The following is a 23649-nucleotide window of genomic DNA, read 5'->3' on the forward strand; positions in this document are numbered from 1 at the left end:
CTGTTGTTTTCTGTCTCACTGCATTCCTGGTTTCACTTTCGTTTTCGCTCGCTCCCATGTTGGAGCCGTTGGGGCTGCTCGTGCCTGCGCGCTCTTCCCGGGGTCCCACTCGGGGCTGCACGTACTGGGCCGGGCTGCGCCGCTCAGCTCCCTGCGCACCGTCTCCTCAGCTCTCAGCTGTGCTGCCGCTGCCAGGCACCACACCCACATCTCGGCCAGGCCCCCGAGCAGCGGCCACCCCGCACCCTGCTCCAGCGCGCGTCTTGGCTGGACGCAGCTCCACTCCACCGCCACCGCCGCCAGCTGCCGCCTGCGCGCCGCTCCTCTCTGTTGGGTGTTCATGGGGCTTGCTCCACCATGCGCTGTGCGGGGCCGGGCGGGCACCGCCGGGTTGCACCACTCCCACCGCGCCTCGCTCTGCTGCCAACACTGCAGCTCGCATCGTTCCGCCCACATGCAGGAACTGCCTCGCTGCTGCTCGCAGAGGGCTCGGTCCACATGGCCTGGGTCGCACGGTCCCTGAGCCAGGCTTCCCTTCGCTCACAGCAGACATTGCTCAACAGTCTCGGTAATTAAATAATATTCACAAAAATATTCTTCCATCGGCATATATTTTGACTCAAAAATTAACTGTGTCCAAACAGTATTCCAAAAGTCTTTGGTAAGAATGAAATCCCAAGAAACGTAGAAAAAGTTCTTAAACAACCATGCCAGGAAGTGTTTCAGTTCCTTTTGAGCTTGAATTAAGCTAAAATTTACGAATCGCTGTTCAAGAATCTTTTCAAGTTTAAGATAAATGTCCACATGCGGCTCGGAGAGCCAAGAGTCTTCCCATGGTTCCTCCATAATTTAGATATGGAGTAGCAAAACAAAAACAAGAAGAGGAATACAGAGTTTACTCACAAATCAGTCCCTGTAGGGATTGGGGATCATTCTGCTTGCAATTCTCTACCATTTGTTACAATGCAGATACTGCAACACACGTATCAGACAACAAGGCCTGTGGAAAAGAAATATTTATGGACCGATTCTTGATAGATGTTTCAGAGATGTTTATTTCTCCAGCCACATGGCTGGAGCTCTGCCGAGGAACTGCTGCAATCACGGGACCCAAGGGTCCTTGCCCGCGCAGGGGAACACAAAACAACCAATGGGGAACGAGGCTGACCGGGGGCAGGGAAACCCCGTGTCTCCCAGGGCCCCAGGGTCCCTCTCCCAGGACCACATGCCAGGGGGAGGGCCCCAACAGGTATGTGCATTTCTCAGCTTGGTTCAAATATCAAAAAAATATGAGACCTGGATCCTTATATTTTACAGATGTATATCTATAAAGCATTAGACACGCACTGTTTACTTATAATTCACAATAAATACAGGAAAGCTTTATGCTGAAAGTAAATTCAAACACAGGGACTTAAGTAATCAAGTGTTTTAAATCGCTCTGATTAATCACTAGAATATTTTAAAGGATCTAGTTTCAGCATGTTTTGCACAGAAAATGTCTTTTAGTCAAACTATCTTCTCTCTTTCTCTCTGGTCTATGTGTAATTAATGAACCTTTAAACATTATGGGATTACAGAGAGCTAAGCTGACATTTTTACTTTCACTTAGCAGCCTGAATAATTGGTACACTCCAAGCATTTTAAATACTAAAGTAATCATTGCTTTGAATTCATCTTGTGATGTCATAGCAGCTGACAATTGACATAATAAATTTCAAGAATATGAAAGCTTGAAAAGAATGTTAGGCACATCTTATGCTTAATACATAACAATTAAATGATCTATAACTAGCAGTATATTCTGATGTTAACTTTAATGAAATGCTTTTTAAATGTATAATGTATTGTTATTGGCTTTCCACTTCTGGGCAAGAAGAGAATTCATTAAATTTTTTAGTGTGTTTTTCTCAAAATCAGAAAGAAATGTATAGAAAAAATTTCATATTTACTTAATATTTTGAATAAAATTGGAAGTTCCGTGATGAAAATTATAAATTTGACTTTAAGAGTTTGAAACTGCCTCAAGTTGCTCTGAAAGTCAGTCATAACCAAATAACAAACAATTGCAGCTTGTGTCAACTGCAATTTTACGTGAAAACTCAGTTGGCAACTATTTCCTAAGAGATTTTGGAATGGAGGACATATAGCCTCCCAACAACCAGCCTGTGGTGCAGATCCTGATCCCACAGTTCAGAAAAATCTGCAAGGTCATGCAGCCTGCCTTGAAGGTGTAGATCAGATCTATCACAAGCTAAACAATTTCTGGAATAATGTTTCACAATTTAGAGTACAATCACTTCTCTCCTAAGGGAGACTTCCTCTGGTTAATGGAATTTGAACAGATTTAATATCTATGCTCAACAGATATTGAATGGAAGGAGAAGTCATCCATGAAAACAGAAGACCAAAAGTGGAATATTTGTCTTTGGTTCTTCCTAAATAACCTGGGAAATGTTGCTGCCAGTTGAAGAGACATCAGCAAAATAGGAAGGACAAAGGTGATGTTTTAGCTTAGAGTTAATTTTTTCTTCTATTAGCTTGTATGGAATTATGTTTTTAGTGTTGAAATTAGTGTTGAACATATTGGGATGATTTTGCTTTAACTAAGCAGCTCTTAGACACAGTCAAGGCCTTCTGTTCCTCACCGCTTCCCACCAGTGAGTAGGACAGGGATGGACAAGAACTTGGCAGGGGCCAGAGTTGGGATAGCTGTGTACCATGTGACGTCATGCTTGGTGTATAAAGCTGAGGGAAGGATGAGAAAGGATGGGATGTTCAGAGGGATAAGTTAGTCTTCCCAAGCCACTGTTACGTGTGATGAAACCCTGCTGTCCTGACGATGGCTGACACCCTCCCGCCCAGGGGAAGAAGTGAATGAATCCCTTGTTTTGCTCTGCGTGTGTTCACAGCTTTTGCTTTCCCTACTAAACTGTATCTCAACCTATGAATTGTCTCAAATTTGCTCTTCTGATTCTCTTTCTCATCTGCTGTGGGGGAATGCATGAGTGGCTTGGTGTTGTCAGCTTGGGTTAAACCCAGAAATCATGCTGCACTTCATAGATACTAAGACACTTACTGAATACCAACACATTGGGATAGGAGGAAAAAAGCCCCATTGTCCTTCTGAAAAAATCTTGATTATTTTAGGAAAAAGAAAGTAGCTTAAAAAAGGAAGAGTAAGAGAGGTTGCTTTTCCCAGCCACAAACCACACAGAGATTGTGTTTGGATGCAGAAATAGTAATTAAGATGTTTCTTTTGGACTGATTCCCATCTGCTGATGCCAGTCAGTGTTCTCTCCTGGTCATGTAGATGGAATGTCAGAAACAGCAACAGGGAGAGGTTTCATTTGGCTTGAAAATTTTTTGAAAGGAAGGCAGAAATGAGGATGGACTGCTTTGACTCAGTAGTCTTTCCCTAAAAGAGGGTCCATAGCTCATAAAGTCTCAGAAGTTTCTCTTTCACCTCCAAATTCAGATACATTCTTGATCTTTCTATTGAGAGTTCGTTTCACCTCTCTGGCTTTTGTGGGTCTGTATAGAAGGGTTGAAGTTCTATACAGTTACAAAGAATGTAAAAGTTTAGTGGTAAAATGTTTAGGATTGTAATGTCAAAAACCTTGTCAAGAATGAAACGCAACTAAGAGATCACTGAGAATGTAAAAACAAAAACAGTAGAAGTTGGTCATATCTGATAACCGTTTCAAGATAAACTTCACTGAAAACAGAACATAAACAGTATGAAATTCTCTTTTATAATACAGTAATACAGAAATTCTGTTTATATTACAGTAGCACCAAACATTCACAAGGAAGACTTACACACTCTTGCTTTGAACACACTGTAATCACTGACCACAGAAAGGATTTTCTTGGAATATAGTATGCTCTAACTCAGAGGCAATATCCTTTACTTATTAATTTATAATATATGTAAAGATAAAGCAAAATCAATCGGTTAAGCTTTTGAAGCCGTGCCACAGTAAGCAGTGTAATTGTTAATTGTCTTCAGTTTGATAATGGATTACATAGGAAACAGACCTGGGAAATACATATGACCACACAACTGCCAAGCAATGATCATGATACGAGCACGATTAAGCTGCTGTTCCACGTAAATCATTGCAGTGACAAAAACTCCCATGATAGCAGTCTATAAACAAGACAAGTTCTCTACTGCAGAAGGAGAGGTTTTACATTTTCTGAAATGAGTGAACAAAGATTTCCATATGGATAATTACCGCAAGGCTGACTGGAGTTTATGCAAAATAAATCACTCAAAAATGCCTGTCACCTCATCTGATGAAAGGCAATATGAAAATGGAATTAGTCATAAATATAATTTTATCACAGCATCTAAGAACAAAAGTACTGAATTATTTTTAATGTGGAATCTTTTTGTTGACTGTTTTAATTGCTAAGGAACTCAAGAGATCCGCAAGTTGGCTTATGCAGAAGGAATAGTGTGCTATTTCATTAACTACAACAGCAAATTAATGTGTTGTTCCACAAGTTTCACTTGTAGCTAAAATGGCCTATATTAAATTTTTCTATATTACCATCAGTGTATTCTTTCATCCTGTAAGTGGAGAAAAATTAAAGAATTGATTGAAAGGACATATTTATCTCCTGTCATCGTTGATGCTTAAAACTATAGAAATATAAAAATATTGTTGGAAGTCCTTTGTTACTAGAGAGAGAAAAAGGCACAAATTATTATTTTTTCATTATTTTTTCATTATTTTAAAGATATGAAATGGCATTAAAAGTATTTTCAAATGCAAAATGTATATTACAATTTAAAAGTTCGAAAGTTGTCATTTTCAAACTATAATGTCAACTCTACCAGGTAGAATTTTCTTTAAAAATTAATGGATAATGAAAATTATTTCCTGCTAATGGTTCAGTTACCGCATTTTTTCTATTTAAAATATTTTGTTTATTTTAATTTCAAGTCCTTTTTTTCCATCTGTCAAAATAGTTTCAAAGTCTTAGAGGGTGTATCTTTATGTCTACCTTAAATAAATGCGAATTCTGAGATACAGAACCCAAAAGTTACTGATACCTATACCTTTCAATTAAAACAGAAACAGAGGAACAAACTTCAAAATGTTGTCCAACATGCAGAATATTACTTCAGCACTTTATCCGGATATTGGTCTGTTGAAATAACTTAATACTTTAAGAGTGAGTGCTTAGGCACTTCTCACAGATGAATATGGCATCCCTCTCAGTAAAAAGGGGTTTTTTTATGACACAGTCTTAAAATTAGAATAGTCTGATCTGGTGTGTGATTAAATTTATAACATAATGCATTTTGCTGAAGGATAAATTATTGATGACACTATCCTTAGTCATAAATGTAAATCTATTCCAAAAAACATATCACAGCAAAGCTGAAAAAGGGAATGAAAGTTCAGTTTTATTTATTGCCTCTCATATACTTTCGAATTATTTTCCATCAAACAAATTACTGAAGGCCAATACTGCTGCTTCATCTAAAAGAATCCAGACTTTCCAGAAAAGAGTAACATCAGTGAAGACTTGAAACATGACCAAAACCTGGATGCACATTGAGGAATTTTAAGAGGAATATAACGTATTGTTAAATTCCATGGGCTGTTTGACCTTGCTTTCACCAACGGGTATGATGTGTATATGTGTTATGATGCCTTGTCATGCTGTAGTTCCCAAGGTGTTTCAAAACTTACAGAGTATGTTATGTACACTTCAGATACATCTATATAAATAAAGTAGATATTTTCCTTTAGCAGACATATTAGGATAGGTCAGAGAGACCTGAAAAATACCAACTTAGTTGTGAATTCCCATACAAATTTAGTTTTAATTCAAAATGCAAATAATTTCATTAACTCCTTTCTAGGGAAAAAAAAAAAACAAACAACAACAGTGCAATTTAAAATGCCAAGCTGTGGTATCTCACAGCTGGACTGTACATTCAAAAATGGTAGAAATTTACTTTTAGAGTAGAAATACACGAAGTTTTGTTAGCATGCCCTTTAAAGTATTGTGTCTGTGTCATCCTTCTGATGAAAGAATGAGGGCTGCTTCGCATTTTCCTATCTCCCATTCACACTCTTCATGAAAAATAACTGAAATATAATTATTATACTTAATAATAATTAGATTTTATAAACAAGTTAATTAATTGATTTGTCTTTTGGAGTCAGCATGAGCAGCAATCTTGCCTACTGCCCCATGAGCTGTATATTTTTTTTTGCTGCCTTTTGTGAAAAATTAATGGCCAAGTAGCAACCTTACTCCAGTATGAGTTATTTGCAGTTTTGCTGCAAAAAACAAGAGCTTGCAACAAAGCAATACAAACACAGCATGAGATTTTATGAGTGCTGAATCTTGATGGAAGAAGATAAACAAGTTGTGAAAAATATCCCAAAGGACTGAATGTTTTTCAGTGGGTTTTTTCCCAAATGTGGAATGAAATCCTAAAGCATTTGTTTCTAAAATCTCTGCTATAAACTCTCCCTTCCCTATAATCTCGTCAGCTCTGGGGCAACAGAATCTCTAAGGTCAGGCTTTCTGTTAACTACAACGCTTATATTTCTCCTCTATTTCTTGGCAGCAGAAAGGAACGGATGATTTATTTTTAGTGAGTTGCTCAACCCAGCACAAGGAACTCGGTAAGTGACTTTTTTTTTTTTTAACTGTCAGGATTGCCAGCAATAGCACTGCACACAGTAGTATTAACTGCATCTATAAACCCCAGCACCACTTCTCTTGGCTCAGACACAGTCGTATGTTCTTCAAATTTCTTTCTGATATTTCAGGCTCTTTTTTCTACAACATGATGACTAATATGTGAGATAAACTGGCCTGTATTATGAGACCAGCACAGCATGCATAGGTGAATTAGTTGCATTATCAGTAAAAATGACAAAAAAGTTTTCTGACCTGTAACATGTGTTTGGGTGAGAGGAGAAAGATGCAAGAGAAAGAAGTAATGACGTGATACAGCTACTCCATCTTAAAACAGATGTTTCTTTTAATCAAACAAGAATAGTAACAACAAAAGCAAGAAGTTGTTTACAGTTCACTACTCTTTCCTTAAAAAAAAAAGTTTCTTTGGGAAATTAAAACATTTTAAACGAGTCTCTCCTCTGTTCCCAGGCTGAGCAATTTAAATTTTCACTCTACCTTAAGTGGAATTTACTTGATTAAATCTGCTCAGCATTGACTGAAGAATTGATACTACAGTAGTCATATCAGAAGTCTCTTTCCACAAATAAATCTTCAAACAAAAAATAAAAATCTGCAAAATCAAAAATAATATTGAAGCAGAACACAGAATTATGTGCTGTTTGCTTTAAGTGATGCTATAGTAGGGATGCCATTAAAAAGTTTTGTGAGCATACAGATGATTTTTAACACTCAGTTGTCTAAAATAGTAGCCCATAAAAAGGAAATAGAAAGTAAGCTTTGTTGTCTATGGAAATCACTCTTTAAAAGGTTCTTTCAATTACAATATATCGAAGCATGTCTGGAAATGCTGACTGCAGTACTAAGTTCATTTTACAGCCAAGACATGAAAGCCGTAAGTGTAGATCCCAGGCAGATGAGAATGGCAATGCCATTTGTTAAATCATCAGGAAGGCACCTTTGTGCTCTCTTTCTTTCTGTCTTGCATGTTTCAGGAAGTTATACATAAACAGTTAGAAAATTCTTTCATTATCAGTCCTCTAACCTCCTCAAAACAGTCTTTCCATTCCCTGTATGGGACATGATGGAAATCAAGCTCCTGTCCCCCTAGGCTACCCTGGCTGTGGGGCTGCTGGCTAGGGGACATGCCACAGTGCAGGGCCACAGCAACCTCCCTCTGCATGTGGGATGGGTCATAGCCCACAGGAGTCTCTCCATCCAGAAGGGGTAGCTGGGCTTGGATAGAAGTGTAGCTGCTTCAGGTAGATGTGCAACAGCCAGCTCCCCCATCCTCCCTCTGTTCCTCTTCTCTGCCCTTGTGCCATCCTAGGTTTTCTACTTGACCTAAAAGTTGCTTGCAATGGGTTCTTCTCTTCAGGGTCCTGACGGTTAGACCTCGGCAGCTCTCTTTTGCACTCTAGTAATAATGAGTGCACAAGCAGAGATGTCCTCTTGGCTTTGCTATTGTGACAAGACATCTCTGAAAGCAGCACCCAGTGCCCAGTGGGAGCCCACTGACTCCTCCAGTGCTGGGGGTCCCACTTGTCACACTGGCAGAGACATGGCTGTGGCACCAAGGCAGGTAGAGGCTGTGCATGGAGTGAGGCACTGTGAAAGGTAGGGAAGGTGATGTTTCACTGGGAGCAGAGTTTCCAGCGAGTAGATCTTGGAGCTGCTTGTTATTGGCAGAGATTTGCTGAGTCCATGTGGGATTCCCGACATTTCCTCATTTCCTCCCAACAAGTCTGAGGTTCAAGTAAATAAATAAACTATAAATGACAAGGAGAAAGGCCAGGAGAGGGTTCCGGCTGTCACCATGCAAATCCAGAATGCTTTTGACTCCAGCTATATTCCATTTATATTAACAAATTAAAACACAAAGTCACATTTGTGCAAAAAAATACTAAAGAGCTGATCTGTCAGAAAATTATTCACAAAAACATCATTGTTTATATTATATTCTTTCTTTACATATTTATTGCATAAGCTCAGCAAAGTGATTTCTGTGTAAGGTAAAAAGAGAATTTTTCAATTATTTTTATGGTACCAATAAAAGGTAAAAAGGAAGGTACATACCTGTCATCTGATAAAACTCCATCACCTCCCAGTCTCATTGAACAGCAAGGCAATCTATTCACACATTAATTATTTATATTGAAAGACTCCATCACGTACAAACAAATGCTTTGTACTAAAGTAGGATGAAAAATGTTATTTATATTTTGGCCTCACAATAACTTGCCTGTCTCCACTATTACTGACACAAGGAGTGCAAACAAACTTCAGCTGGTAGGTATAAATGCTGGACAAGGTCTGATTCTGACACAGCAGGCTAATCAGCTTCAACCTTCTGTTCAGCAAAATAGCTTTCTGGTTAACTGGAGAGTAAAAGTCAGTAATATACATGCCGCAAATTTAGGTTATTCATTTTGATATTCAGTTCAGTTCAATATCCCCATATAGTCATGTTGTTTAAATGTGTGCGATGCTCCTACATCAAAGAATTTTAAAATCAGACTTTTTGCATCCATTTCACCTTCTGTGAAGTACTCCATTATCTGGGTATTCCTGTTGAAAACATAAGCCATGAAACAGCAAATTCCTATTTAAATTGCTGTTGTCAGACTTCAGAGTCAATACCCACAAAGAAAAAGTGGAGACTTAATTAATCCAGTTCACATCTCAGAACTTCTGCTTTCAGCTTTGAGGTCTCAGATGCAGGTTTTTCGTGACTGAACCATTCCTGTGGGCTCCCATGTGGACAAGAGTTCACCCTCTGTTTTTGTTTCAGGCATGGTGATAAGCAACAGACAGTTTAGGTAACCTGCCATTTGCAGTCTTGATCTAAGTGGAGCCCGATTCTTCCTCTGGAGCTTTAATGCTTATTTACATTAAGGTACTTTTCATGAAAAAGAATATCTTGCTTAGGGCAAATATGTTTAATGTTTACTGCATTTATTACATAGTAACTATTCTCCTTAAAAAAATATTTACCTCAATCTGAAAGCCTTCCTCATTTTAAAATAACACTAAGCTAGTTTACATAGGGACTTTACAATCACATTATTTTTCAATAACTTATTTTCATTGATCGGTCTAACAGTTTGACATGTTATTTATGGGCTACTGTGATGAATCACATCCGTTTCCAAGGTAAAGTAAGCAAATTCTCTGTTTATAGGATTAAAGTTGAAGGTCAGACTTTGATTATATTTTCTGTTCTACTACAGCAATATAAAGCAAGGCCTTTAGACTTCAGAATTGGCAACCAGTCATATGAGATGCTTTTATACTTAAAAATTGACCACAAATTTTGATTAAATCATAATTAACATCTAAGATGCAGGAAACCTAGCAGATAACTGCAATAGACTCTGAGATGAACTTATTTTGTGTTTTGAATACACATTTTAATTTTTTCTTACCTTGCAAAGAGGATTTATTTATTTTTAATCTTTTTTAAGAAAAGAGTTTATATCTACTGGAATGTGAGAGCTGGGAAAAGACTAACCTTCAATGCTTATGGTGTCTTGTGGTATTTATCTAACTCACTGGCCCACTGCTGTTGAACTTCTACCAGAGTATATTTATCAGTTAGCCATTGGCAGGTGAAAGTGAAATTTGCCTTGTCCAGAAATGTAATGTATAAACAACATTTAACCCCCCTTTTTAGCAACACATTATTAAAATGTGAGCTGGGGTCTCAGAGCTGCTGAAGCTCTGGCAACCTTAAATTGTAAAGGATGTTTTTGTGCAATGCAATAATTCATTGCCCACATACCCTCCACTCCAGTCAAAAACAATGCCCAGCATGCTCATACAGCCAAAGGGAGAGGGCACAGATGATGGAAATATTTGCCTTAAAAGATAAATATGTGCTGATGAGAATCACATCCAAAACCTCCCTAAAAAATTATTTAACAAAGGAAGCATGAAAGGGAAGATTGTGAAGTACATGCTTTCAGTGAGCTGCGGAAAGGTTGCTTAGGAAGCTTCTTGTGATACAACACGAGTATTGCTGCATTTAGATTAGAGATACTGACCTTGCTTCATCACCCAGCTTTATAAACCTGTCTCTACACTGCATGATTTTTTTGTCTTGGAAGGATTTATGTCAAATCATTTGTTACTGCATACGTTGTTGTGCCAAGACTTTGCAATTCCTGGCTTGTGACTGCAGCTATCATTTTAGGTCAGTCTTAGGGAATATTATCGGTGCATCCAGTGGAAACAGGATTCTCCCTTCAAACTAGAACTCTTCTCTAGAGAGGTCTGAATCATGGCAGGCTTTTCTATGGGCAGACTCTGTCCTCTATGAGCAAGGTGAAGAAGAACCCACTCACACAGGAACATCCCCATCCACAGGACTTTCTGGCACTAGGTCTGTCCAGGCACCAGAACTAAAAGTGAACTTGTAGACCTTAGGAAGAATAAGTTAGTGCAGAAAGACAGAAACATAATCCATGCTGTGGCACCATGAGGAAGGAGGCAGCACCAGAAATGAGGCTGTGTGAAAATTGCTGTCTGTTACTATTATTGCCATAAATCTAGAGATCTCTCTAGTCCTCCTTCTGGAACCCATGTTGGCCCTTTTTAGCTCTCCTGGCACATTCCAACGGATGAAAAGGATTGAATTGACAAAGTAGACTGAGCTACCTCCTGGGTGTTGTAGCTTTAACTGTATTGAGGTATGGATGAGGATGAGCTGAAAACATACTAGAAAAGCCTGTCAGAGGTGACCGCCTTCAGGAGGTCAAGACTGGATGCAGAGCTCTCACAGAGTCCCAGAGAACTGATTAGTGACACAGTTATTCACAGTTTTGGAGACCCAAAGTGTGTCTATCTGATCAGACCTGAGCCTGAGCAAAAGGAGATGCATAAACACTCCAGTCCAGGAAAAACCTCAGGAAGCACAAACTCTGGAACCGTTTATCTCAGAGACACAATTTGTGCTATAGCCCATGCCTACAAATTGCTAATGAGCTAGCTGAAATGGGAAATTAATCAAAAAGACAGAATGAAGGTTGTACCTGTTTCCTTCCCTGCTTATTTGGAGGCTTAGGAAGGGGCAAATTTACACCCCATAGTGAAGCCAAAAGTGAGGGTTTTGACAAAGGAGCAACTGCACCCTTCACAGCTCCTAAAAACCACCATGTAAATGCCTACCATCAGCTATGCACTAGTTTAGCAAGGCTTGACTCAGAGTTTATGCAGGTTGAACAAGAGGCAGAGTGGAGCCCCTGCGCCATTTTGTTCTCAGGGAGAGATATGGATGTCACACACAGCCTTGTCCTTACTGAAGAAAATTTTGCATTCTCTTCAGCAGTTCAGTCTTTATCTCCGAGTTTCTGCACCCACACCAATTAAATGATTCCATCTTTAGCACTAAAGAATTTGTCTTGTAAAATAGGTCTTCAGCTTTGAAGTCTAGTGCAATTAAAATCAAATACTGCTAATTAGGAATGCAGTGCATCAGTTAGTACTCAAATGAATTCTGTTAATGATTTAGGACTACTTTCATGAGCAAGAATTTTCAGGACTGGACTCCATATTCATTAAGGGAGAGCCTGTTTTTATGCCTAACTTGCAAACAGCAGATGGAACACAACAGGATCCTTACACAGCATAAAAGTGAGCACATAGATAAGGACTTACAGGATCAGAATCTTCCCAAACACATTGCTTGTACTTCACTGATTTCTACTAACAAGTATTAAGCTGTGTAGTTTTCTTGTGTGCTGTGACTTTCGACAACAATAAAATGTTCCCTTTTTCCATATGACGCAGCCAGGTCCAGATGTGCTATTTTGGTTTGAGATGGTTAAACTTTTTTTTGTTACTATGGAGATTATCTACTGAATGGTTTACTTACCGCCTCAAAGCTGTCATCACGTACTGTTTAATTTATAGAGCTGGTCCAAATCTCTGTGGAAAAAAAAGTCACCAATATTTCTCACAACTTTCTTTGATTTATTTTTCAGTGTCAACCAAGACATAACATTTATTATGATTCACCTCAGCATGATGACATTTCATTATTCTTACTGAAGAAGATGTTCCTGAAAAAAAGAGATCAAAATCTCTTTAGCCTCCTGGATATCACATAATAAATGAGGGGGTCTGTTTTTCCTCAGTGCCTCAATAAGAAGTGTTTATGTTTCAGGACCAAGCCCCCACAGAATATTTACAAAATTTGTTGCGAGGTGTTGAGACATAAACCTGAAGTTCAAAACTTACATCAAATACAAATGAAGACCTATAAAATATAGTGTAAAAAAAAAAGTCAGAAGAAAAAATTATAAATGTTTTTAAGAATTACTGAAATCCTTAAGTGTCTTCCCCATAAATAACACATAAAATTCATTTTATCAAATGGACTTTGGTGTTAACCTCCTAAATATTATAAATTAATTAAATTGCAGTGCGCTAAAATAAAAGAGCTAAACATTCTAGAGTTGCTATAGATAGCCAACCAAAGCCCATTACACTCTTCCTTGAGCAAGCAAGAGAGAGAGAGACTTAAAATAACATCTGCTTTACATAAGAAATTGTTATCAGAAGCTAAAACCCTAAACTGAAAGTTACTTTGAATTTCATTATGGTAAGTGAATATGAATTAATTTTATTATGGGGAAAAATGTCTTCCAGAAATCTCATGGAAAACAACCCAGAGTAGGAGATGTTTAAAATAAGAATAGCCAGATGATATTGACTATAGGTCCTTAGAAAACAGCATCACATTCATGATTCCATAATAACACTTGTTTTACCTCATTCCATGATCTATAAGGCATACTAGCATTTTATTGCTTCAGAAAGATTAAGAAAAGTATCCTGATATACTTATATATAACTGATACTTGTCAAAGCATGCATGTTTACTTTTCTGTGTATTTTTGTATATTAGCATTAAGAAATTGATATTTAAATTTGTACTGAAACCGAATAAATTCCATCTTATATTAAGCACTGTATGCAGAAGGAAGCAGAGTCTTGGAGGCATTTCTATTCTGGGTCTCAGATCTCTTCTCAAGTCATACAAAGGCAGATGTCACAGGGGTCATATAAAGGTCTCTACTCTGATACGAGCTTTAAGGACAGCCTCTGTGGGAACACACATGTTGAAAGGTTGTGTGCTTTAAAAACGTGAAACCTAGCTTGAATGCTAGGACACAAGCCGTTATACAATATCGAGTTCTTATAAAATAGTTTGTGGTGGCTGAGGAAATGTATTCTACAAAACAAACATTTCATTGCTGGAATCAAGTTCATGCATCAGTGTGAGGTGTCAGTGTATCACACAGCTCAGAAGCATAAAGCTGTTTGGTTTCCTCACCTGTATGTTTTCTTAGTCAACCCTGCATCGGAAAATGTCCTTCTCTTACTTCTACCCAGAGTCATACTCCTCTCTCACTTTTCCACTCACACATGGAATGTCAAATGACTACTTATTCCCTTGGATTTTGGACTAGGGCCAGGGATCTTGCTAGTTATGTCTTCACAGTGCTAGCTATTCAGACTTTGTGCAGCTGAACTACTGTCATAAATTTAGGGTATTTTTTCACTAGGTGATTTTTAGCCATGCTATTCCCTGTTCCAGCTGCCACTGCATTACACAAACACGGAGGTCAGCGCAGAGCAGAGGAGAGGTGCAATGGTGGGAATAAAAGGCTCGAAGAGGGGCAAGAACGTTTTATACCAGCAGCAGCTTCAGTTTGCATCCTATTACAGGCTCACTCAATCTTCCTCAAACAGTCCTTTGCTCAGGTCTATATATCTCCAGCTGTGGCTTCTATTGTCTCCAGCTATTTTGTAACTTGCCACTTAATTTGCCTTTCATTTCACCAGAAGGGAAGAGTTTTAACACATCTGTTGGTCTTAACATGTTCTGCAGTTTGCCCACAGTTCAAAGGGTCATGTGGTGTCTGTCTTAATCACTGCTAGGTCAGTAATGAGAAAGCTCTACAGTGAATAGAGAAGTTGTTTCTAATTAAAGAAATAAGTATTTCATTGTCTCAGCCAGTCTGAAGGTTATCAGAAGATGACAGTGAACGTGTCCCGCTTCTGCTTTGTAAGTCAAGGTTGGAGTCACAAAATGGGACCTGTCCATGCTCCATACCAGGACTGCACAGGTAGGAATGGGGAAACCCTGGAAGCATGGGGTATCTGGGGTAGTGTACTACTTTGAAACAAACCAGTGAGAGGCACAAAGTCAGAATAGCAATTTAATAGGGAAATTAAAGAAAACGAAAAAAACAAGAAAAGAAAACACTGGTTCAAACTGACATAGTCAGGATACAACCTGACACCCTGTTAGTCAGGGTGGCGGTAGCAGTCCAATAAAATGGGGGCTGCAGTCCTCCTGAAGTGATGGATGTGGTTCTGTTGAAGCAGTGATCCCATAGAAAGGGCCTGCTCTTTCTCAGAAGGTCCAGTGGTGGCTCCTGTCCTCTGGAAATCCAGTGGAAAGGGTGTGTGTGCTATGGAATCTCAGATTATATCCAGGATGGAATGCTTGGTTCCTCCCTCTGGGTGGAGCATCTCACAATGGAATGATGAGTCATGAGGCCAGGCATTGATAGGCTCATTAACAGAAGGTAGTCAGGAGGGAGAAGGCAAGGAAACACTGCCCCTCCTAGTTTCAACAGCTCATGAGGATGGTAATAGAATACACTGCAACCCAGGACAGGTAGATAGGTGATAGGTCAGGCTTGTAGCACAAATTAGTTAGGAGGGTTAAGACGGTTTTTTTCTTCCAGGAAGAGAAAAAAGCCAAAGAGCATCTGAAGGCTATAATTAGAGCTTGGAAGTAAAAAACTGAAACTGGTCAAGGAGTTAAAACCATGGAGCACTGATGGCAAAAGGAGCAAGTGATGACTGTGTGAAGGCAGGTGGTAGAAGCACTGGTGTGTGAGTGACACTGGAACCCCTCCTCACAACCAGGGGTGTCTCTGCCAAGCAGCCAAGCTCTGCAGTACTGGAGCCAAGGGGCTCCCCCCGCATGGTGCCACTGCTGCTGCCACAGGGCTGACTCCCTTTCTGAGCTCTCTAGCTCTCAGCACACATATCTCTGCACCTGACTCCCTTGTGCAGTACAGATTGGCCTTAAGACTCTTTTACGTCACTCTGGGAATGAAATACAAATAAATCCAGATTAAGGTTTTTTTCTACAGACAGTGTGGGATAAAGCTTTACTTTCCCCAATATGCACACACTCACACACCACATATGTACATGCCAGTTTGAGTTACCCTGTTTTTACAGATTCAAGGCCAGCCTTAGACAAGTTACCCTGTTGTAAGTATATATGCCTCGTCATTCTCTTATCTGATCAACAATGCATGCAACTTGTCCTGTCAATTATGACATAGTTGAATTTGGCCCACAAAAATTATTAGCATCAGTAGTATTTTTTAATTCCACATTTGTCCAAAGATCTTTGGCAACAGCATAAATCGTTGCCAAAGCTTAATGCTAATCTCCTGAATTTTGAAAGCACAACAGGCAAAGTCAACCCCTGAATACATCTGAGACACAGGCATTCAAGACACAAACATTTGCAGGAAATAACAAAGCCCTGCTATTTCTTTAGTAAAATAATAGCACTAGTGCTGAACAGAGAACAATTTTAGAGAACAAAAAGGTAGTGAGATTAAAAATACACCTGATTAAATGGGACTTTTTGTTTTGCCAAATGCCTGGGTTTTTGCTAGAAACAGATAGTTCCCGTCAATTGTGCGGGTCAGAATTTGTGGGAATGAAACCAAATGAAAATATAGGACATGATTTTTTGCAATGGGTGGCCGAGCAGTTAGTTATATGCAGTGCTGCCACAATCGAGATTTGGTTTCTATTTGCTGATGAGTGAATTCCAAACCAGGGGAGGCATGGGAAGCTTGCAATGATCTCCCTTGGGTGCCCCTCATTCTCCTGCCAAAACTCAGGAATACCTTAAGCACAATTTGTTTTTAAAAACAAGTTCTTCCTTTTAGCACAGCTCATGATGTTCCAAATGAATGGCTGAGTCCTACTGCTAAGTATGATGTCACATCCCCTAGTCAACCTTTCCCCATTTAGACACAGAGTGAAATTAAAATTGCATTTAGGCCAGTGCACAAAAACCCAGACTTATTTCCAGAATTACACTGCAAAAATTAAGAGTTTAATTGCTTGGCAAAGCAAGCTTCTCACTCTGTATTTATTTGTCTTTTCAGTTGATGAAGATACAATCTCCTGCAAGCTTTCAAAACAGTATTTCCAAACAGTAAAGCCAGGATCCAGGAAACAGAACTGAAAGGGACAGAACTATCCCTGGTGACAGGTAATAGTAAGGAGATAAAAGGAGTTCAGACAAGACAGGAAAGATCATATTTTCAGCTAATATGACTATCACAAAGCATTGATACACCTTTTAATAAAAATCTTGGCATTTATAGTGTTTCACATGGCCTGCCTAATAAAACATGGAGAAACATGCCTAGCATCCGAGACAACTCCTCTAGGCTCAGAGCTGTTCTCCACTTGCACCATGCAAGCATCTGTGAGACATGCCCACCCACTCCCTGATGTTAACAGGAGTACAAACCCCAATTCAGCCCTCTTCTCACCTCTGTGTGTGGCATAAGATGCACTAATTCCTAAACACCACTGATCCCAGGCTCAAGCATTGTGGCAGCAGCTGAACAGCCCAAATCATAAATTATCCCTTTGCAATGGCTGATGAAATTGGGCTTGATTCTCACATCACTTACACAGAAGGCTTGCACCAGTAGAACTGCATGGATTTTTACTGAGGTATATTTGATTCACTCCAGTGTAAACAAGAAGCAGCTTTACTCAATTACTTTCCAAGTTAGGGGGTTCTCTGGCAGAGCAATATGAGTAAGGGTGCATCAGCTGCCTGAGTGCCTTGCCCACAGCAATGCCAAACACTACCACTGTCATCTGCTTTGTATTCTTCCAAGTCTCCAAATCATATTTTAAAAAGGACACAGAAAAGTACCATTAAGAATCCATCCCCATCAGCTGGTCAGTCCCATTCTAACACACTCCTGTCATGATTACCAACACATTACACATGTGGGGTATAAAGACAGCACTGTTGATGTTTACCTGGTTGGTTTATAGGCAATCAAATGTAGATGTTGAAAATACCCCTCCATCTTGGTCCTTCACTCTTCCCTCTCAGCACTAGTAGCATTACTAACATGATATGTTGGCACAATCAGCTGCTTAAGCAATATTTGCTGAGAAGCAGTTCAAAGGACGTACATGGTGTGCCTGTGTGTGCATGAAAGATGATCCTGAAGAGGTAAGAACATGGACCACCTCACTTCTTCTTGAATGTGTACTCTTCCTTCTGTGTGTTGAGACTTTCTTATGTCTCCCAGTCCCTTTGTTCCTTGGTATAGTTGGCCACAGTAACATGGGAAATACATAAATATTTAAGGGACAAGAGGGAATGGTGTGACAAAGAATTGCCTCTTCCAAAGAACTACTCAAAAATATTGCTTGGTAAAAGAAAAATATGTCAAGTTTCCCTTCCTTCTTTCTAATCCATATTTTTCATCATACCCTTTTTTCTTCTAAGACATACTTTTTCTCTGTCTTTTCTCTTAAATTTCTCTACATTTTTTCCTAAGCTTTACCTCAGACATTTTATCTAAACTGTGAAGTTTTAGCTAATACAACTGGACTTAAAGTTCAGGTACGGTGGTGTTCTTAGTATGAGAATCACAAGTAAACAAACCAAAACAGGAGGTAGGCTTTCCAGCTTACAAAAGAAAAACCAAGCAGGGACTAGCATTCTGGTTCCAGGTTTGAATAGTGTATGGCCTACCAGGGTTTGGCCTCTGACATAATCAGCAGGAACAGCTGTAATAATATCCAAAAGACAATCTGCCAATTAATTATTCTCTAAAAGCCACTCCTCTTGTCCATGACTACTCTGGAATTTGTGTCCTGTATGGTGCTGGTCTTCAGCTAATAGAGCAAAAAGACCTCTTCTTTCATGATGAGAATATTCATCTAAATAGAGGAACCTCTAGTCTGGCTTGGTCCCATCTGCAGACAATTGCATCTAGATATTCTCTGCATCGGTAACTTAAAATTACCCTTATAGAGTAGTGGTTTCTGCTCTTGATATTTTGATATTCAATATCATATTCATTTTCTCACCCCCAGAGTTCCCAGTACAAGGCATGTGCCATTCTGAAGTGTCAGAGATGTAAGGAGGAATTTGAGCACTTCACTGATGACATAAAAGGGCTTTAAAATAGGTATTATTCCACATCAGAGTGGGTGCATTTTGGAATCCACTGCATGCTCATATGGAATGTCTTAGATATATTTTCAAAGACTGCAGTATATAAATAAAACCTACTAAAAATAATGGAAAGTACTAGAAAAAAAGAAATGCATGCTGCCCACTGCAGGGTAAAATCCAGCATTGTATTAAATAGTAGATATATATGTTTTCACCATTCTCCTTCTATAAACTGAATCTGTTACATAATTATTTAATTTCAATCTTTTACTTTAAGTATGCATTAAAATTTAGAAATATATATGGTTAAAAAACTCCAATGAAAAATTAAGAAACAGTAAAATGGAGGAAATCTATTTAGGGCACCACATATTAATCTATAAACATAATTCATATGAAGTCTGGGGATCCAGAAAACAGGATCCAAGATATTGATCATCATCCTCACTACAGAAGCACAAATTTGTGCCAAAATTCTCTAGTGTTTTGAGCTGCACGTGCACATAGTACAGAGACGCTACGATCCCCAAACTGTCGCTGTCTCCTACTGGCCACCCTCTGAATATATCTAGCATCCACCTAGTGTAAAACCCTCTGTTTCAGAACAAAGAATGACCTGGATGATGCAAGCTATTTGGTTTTTTAAGAACATCAGAGAGTTAGTAAGAAAACAGTAACTCAAGAGTGTATCACTTGAAAGAAACACAACTATTCAATAAACAGAAATATGAGAACAAAAGGAATATAGGGCCTGAGGGCAGGATGGAATTTGTTCTTCTAAGACTATTTGGATTCCCAGGTTAAGTTTATGAACTTTGGTTCTGAAAATAGTTGCTGAACATTGTGGAAAATAAGGATTATTAGGAACTGGGGAATATTTCTCATAAACTGCTTGTTTTCTTGTTTAAATGGAAAAGGTTCAGAGATGAATGGGTGGCAAGCCATGACTTTATACCGTCCTAATTACATACCTACTTCAATTGTGATATCTCCTAATTCTAACATCGGCTCTTTGCCTTAACTATATCTAATTAAGAAGCTGATGCAGACTAGATTGTTACCATTAAAAATTGGGATTTTTTAATTTAAAACAGCTTTGGTGCCTGATATGTAGATATGAAAGATTAGTAAAATTTGCTCACCTGGACAAGAAAGGTTTATAACAAGAAAGGTTTTAATGTCCATTCAAGAATCTCCCAGCCAATCAAACAAAAAACCCCTCACCAGTGTACTTTCTCAGAGGTGGATATTATACTGATGTGCTACAAATCATGGAACTGCTGCACATACTCTGGTGTGCGCACTGTGTGTGAATGAGCAACAGAGAGACTTTTTGGCCTTTGCCATGCTATTCCCACAATTTTACAAGGGGGAAACTCAGGAGCTGTTAGATGTTATCTCACTGCAAGATGACTGTCGCATAGAAATGTGAACGTTACAAATTCACTGCTGTGAATTTTAAGCAGGGCATCAATTTTCTGTAATTAATGAGCTGGATGCTAGTCAGCCTTTGAATCATGCTTCGGGTAGCTCCTACCGGGTGGTAAAACAGCTTGTGAAGAGTCAGGCACAAGGCTGAATCTGATAGTACTCGAGAGCCCCACGGTAGCCCCTGGCAGCGTCCCTGGCAGAGCTGCCGGCAGTGACACTCCTCTGCGGCCGGCCGAACTCCAGCTGCAGTGTTGTTTTCAGCTGGGCTGAGGCATGTTGTAATGCCTGGAGGTACAAACTGCAGGCATTTTCCCTGCACTGGAGAACTAGAGAGATGCGCTTTAAGGCTATAGTCACAGTTAAGCAAGGATTGTAAAGCATGCGGTGCGTGTGGGCAGGAGACATTTGCTTAGGTGGAAGGAGTTCATAACTGTATGTTTCTGCGTAACTTGCCTGCCATTAATCAAGGAGAGCTTTGAAATTAGTCGACTCGATAAGAAAACTAGAAGGAAAATACCTCTTAACCCATCCAAAAGCAGAGGGCATCCTGGCCCGGCGGCGCCGGTAACCGCCCGCTCGGCCGGCGAGGGGAACCCGGCGCTGTATAACCCTGCCCGGTGCAGCCGGCCGCCCTTCTACCTTCATTGATGCGTTTTGCTTCGGGCACAGAGGCGTGGGTGTGATGTTTAAAATTATGCAGACTGGAATTTTTTCTATATATACTAGTTTAAATTACTACCTACAATGGGTAGGAGGGAACAATAGGACTTTGCGGTGCGAGGTGATATGCGGTGGAATAGGATTAAGGAGGACAATAATTATATGGAAGAATCTTGTTTCCTAACCTCCTACGTGATGAGGTGTAAAGCGTAACTGTAAATTACAATTAGCCGGAGAATAAAGGTTTCCTCGGGAGCGGGGTGGAATTTCATCGCGGTGTATCGATGAATTTTAAACCCGAGAGGCTTGATCGGCACCGCCGAGCTGCGGCTCTGCCCCACAGGAGTCATTCTGCGAAGGGACAGAACCGGTGCCGGGGGCAGCGCTAAGAGGGAGAGCAGCGCCGGGGACTGGGGCTGTGCGGGGCTCGCAGCGGAGCGGAGGGGCGCGGAGGGGCGCGGATGGGCGCGCAGGGGCGCGGAGGGGCGCGGAGGGGCGCGCAGGGGGCCGCTCCCGTGGCGGCGGCGGCCCGGGCTCGGCCTCCGCCGCTGGCAGGAGAGGGGCAGCGGCTAATCGGATTGGGTAGGCTCCCGTAATCCCAGACCGATCGGCGCTGGTGTCTCTCTCTCTCCAATATCACTAATGTCGCTTCTATTAGCTGCATTAGACAGATGTTCAAAAGCTCCCTCTCGCTCGCTCGCTAAATCTGATCCCCCTGTAATACTTTCACTGGTATTAAATCCACATGCACCCACTCTTATTCCCTCCCCCCGACACCCCTCCTCTCCCCACCCCCGCCATCCCTTTTACTTTCCTGAGTGGACCCTGGCTCCGTTTGATCGTCTTTTCCAGGGCAAAACGAGATCTTCTGGCGAACAGACAATGGGATTGCCCTCCCTCCCCATATGGTTGTCTCCCACTGAACCCTGTTTCCTCCACAACCCAAAAAAAAAAAAAAAAAAGTAACAAAAGCAAGCAAACACACAGAAAGTCCTGCCAAACTATTACTGCCTGGGATGTCACTATTGCTGGCTACTCAGAGGTTTTGATTCCACGTTCGTAAAAGACAGAATTGTGAGACTTACCTCTTCGATGCAGGATTGCAATTACTGTTGGGATGCTCTAGATCTCCCTATATAAGTTTATAGATGGATAAACACACACGCATCTGTGTAGAAAGATCAGATACATACATTCAGCAGGTGCATCTTCCCACTTTGTTTATCCGGACCAACATGTCTTTCCTCTAACTCTTCTTTTAAAAAAGGCTAGGGAACATCCAGCCAAACGGGCTTTTAACTTCTTATTCTTGTTCTGGATTAGTGTTCCTTGACACTTTTTCCTGCTTCAGTTCTACAGTTCTTCCTTACTTTTTGCAGTCCTTTTTCGTTGTACTCGCCTTTCCCTCTTACAGGGTCACAATCCCCTTTGTAACTGTGTGTTTTATTCCACACCCCCCCCTCCAGCTGTCCTTTTGTTGTTTTCTCCGACTAGCCTGCAGAAATGAAACACATATGCAACTCTGTCTCCTTGCATTTTCAGATGTTTCTCTCACTATTGTCTGCTACAGCTCATTGAAAGTGCAAAGTGAAAACAGATGTATAAAAGATAAAAAATATACATATACGCACACCAAGTCCATGGAATAGAGAATAAATCTGGTATATCCCAGCAGAAAGAAAGAAAAATAGAGAGATAGAGAGAGAGGGAAAGAAACGAGAAGAAAGAAAGAGAGAAAGAGAGAACGAGAGAAAGAGAGAAAGAAAGAAAGAGAAAGAAAAAGAAAGAAAGAAAATATGCACCTCAGGTCCTTAATTAGCAGAACAGGGCATTTTCATGAGATTTGATCATTTCCCTCTGCCCGGACAAGAAGAAATCAATGGGGCAGGAATCTATAAATCAGTCAGCATGTCAGGACAAATCAAAATAATGCTTCTATTATTTCAATCAATAAACCATTTTTATACCTAACATCTGATCTACACAGTGTGTTTGTGTTGGAAATTTGCAGATCCGCTTTGCACAAAAACAAACTATTAACATCCGTGTCAATCATATTTGTAACTGTTTGAAATGGCCGGAGATTTCAGCGCGGGGCTGACTGAAGAATTCCGGGAGAAACAGAAATGCGCGGGGGGCGGATCGCGATGAAAACACTTCCAAAAGTTTGTCGCTTCTTTATTGTTTGTCCTCCTCCCTTTCCCCCCAACTCCTGCCTCAGCCCTGAGCTTTGCGAGCGGCTGAGCCGAGAGGGCCAGGTGGGGAGGAGGAGAGGTGGGTGGGGAAGCGGGGAGGGCAGGCAGGACCCCACCGTGTTCCTGTCCCGCGGTGCCCCAGAGCCTACAGGGGTCCGGCTGTGCGGAGTCGGGTCTGCGGCGCGCCCCGCAGGTGCAGTCGCCAGCAATCCCCAGGCCAGCAAAAGCCCCGGGCAGCTCGCGCAGGCGGGAGGCTCTTGGCTGCCGGAGGGAAGAGCAGCCTCATGCTCGCCGGCCCGCTCCCTTCGGGCCAGGTCTGCTCAGCGACTCCTCCACTACCTGTCTGGAAACCCCTCCAGCCCCAGACAGGAATGGGAAAGGTGCCAGATGGGTTTCCTCTACATCTTGCTGTACAGTGCTTCG

At 40.6% G+C, this 23649-nt stretch overlaps 1 long non-coding RNA gene across 1 annotated transcript in view; it reads right to left on the reverse strand.

Annotated features, from left to right (window-relative positions):
* Positions 1-23649, reverse strand: part of LOC121664812 — a 52971-nt gene that overhangs the window by 26177 nt on the left and 3145 nt on the right. Inside the window, exons 2-3 of the long non-coding RNA XR_006016141.1 lie at positions 22117-22199; positions 12548-12600 (exon numbers count right to left, since the gene is read on the reverse strand). This is a non-coding gene — a long non-coding RNA (uncharacterized LOC121664812). The remainder of the gene's footprint in view (positions 1-12547; positions 12601-22116; positions 22200-23649) is intronic.

The sequence above is a fragment of the Corvus kubaryi genome, unplaced genomic scaffold (genome assembly GCF_017639235.1).
Source record: "Corvus kubaryi isolate FWS band 111438036 unplaced genomic scaffold, C.kubaryi_AGA036_p1.0 37308, whole genome shotgun sequence".
NCBI classification, from domain to species: Eukaryota; Metazoa; Chordata; class Aves; order Passeriformes; family Corvidae; genus Corvus; species Corvus kubaryi.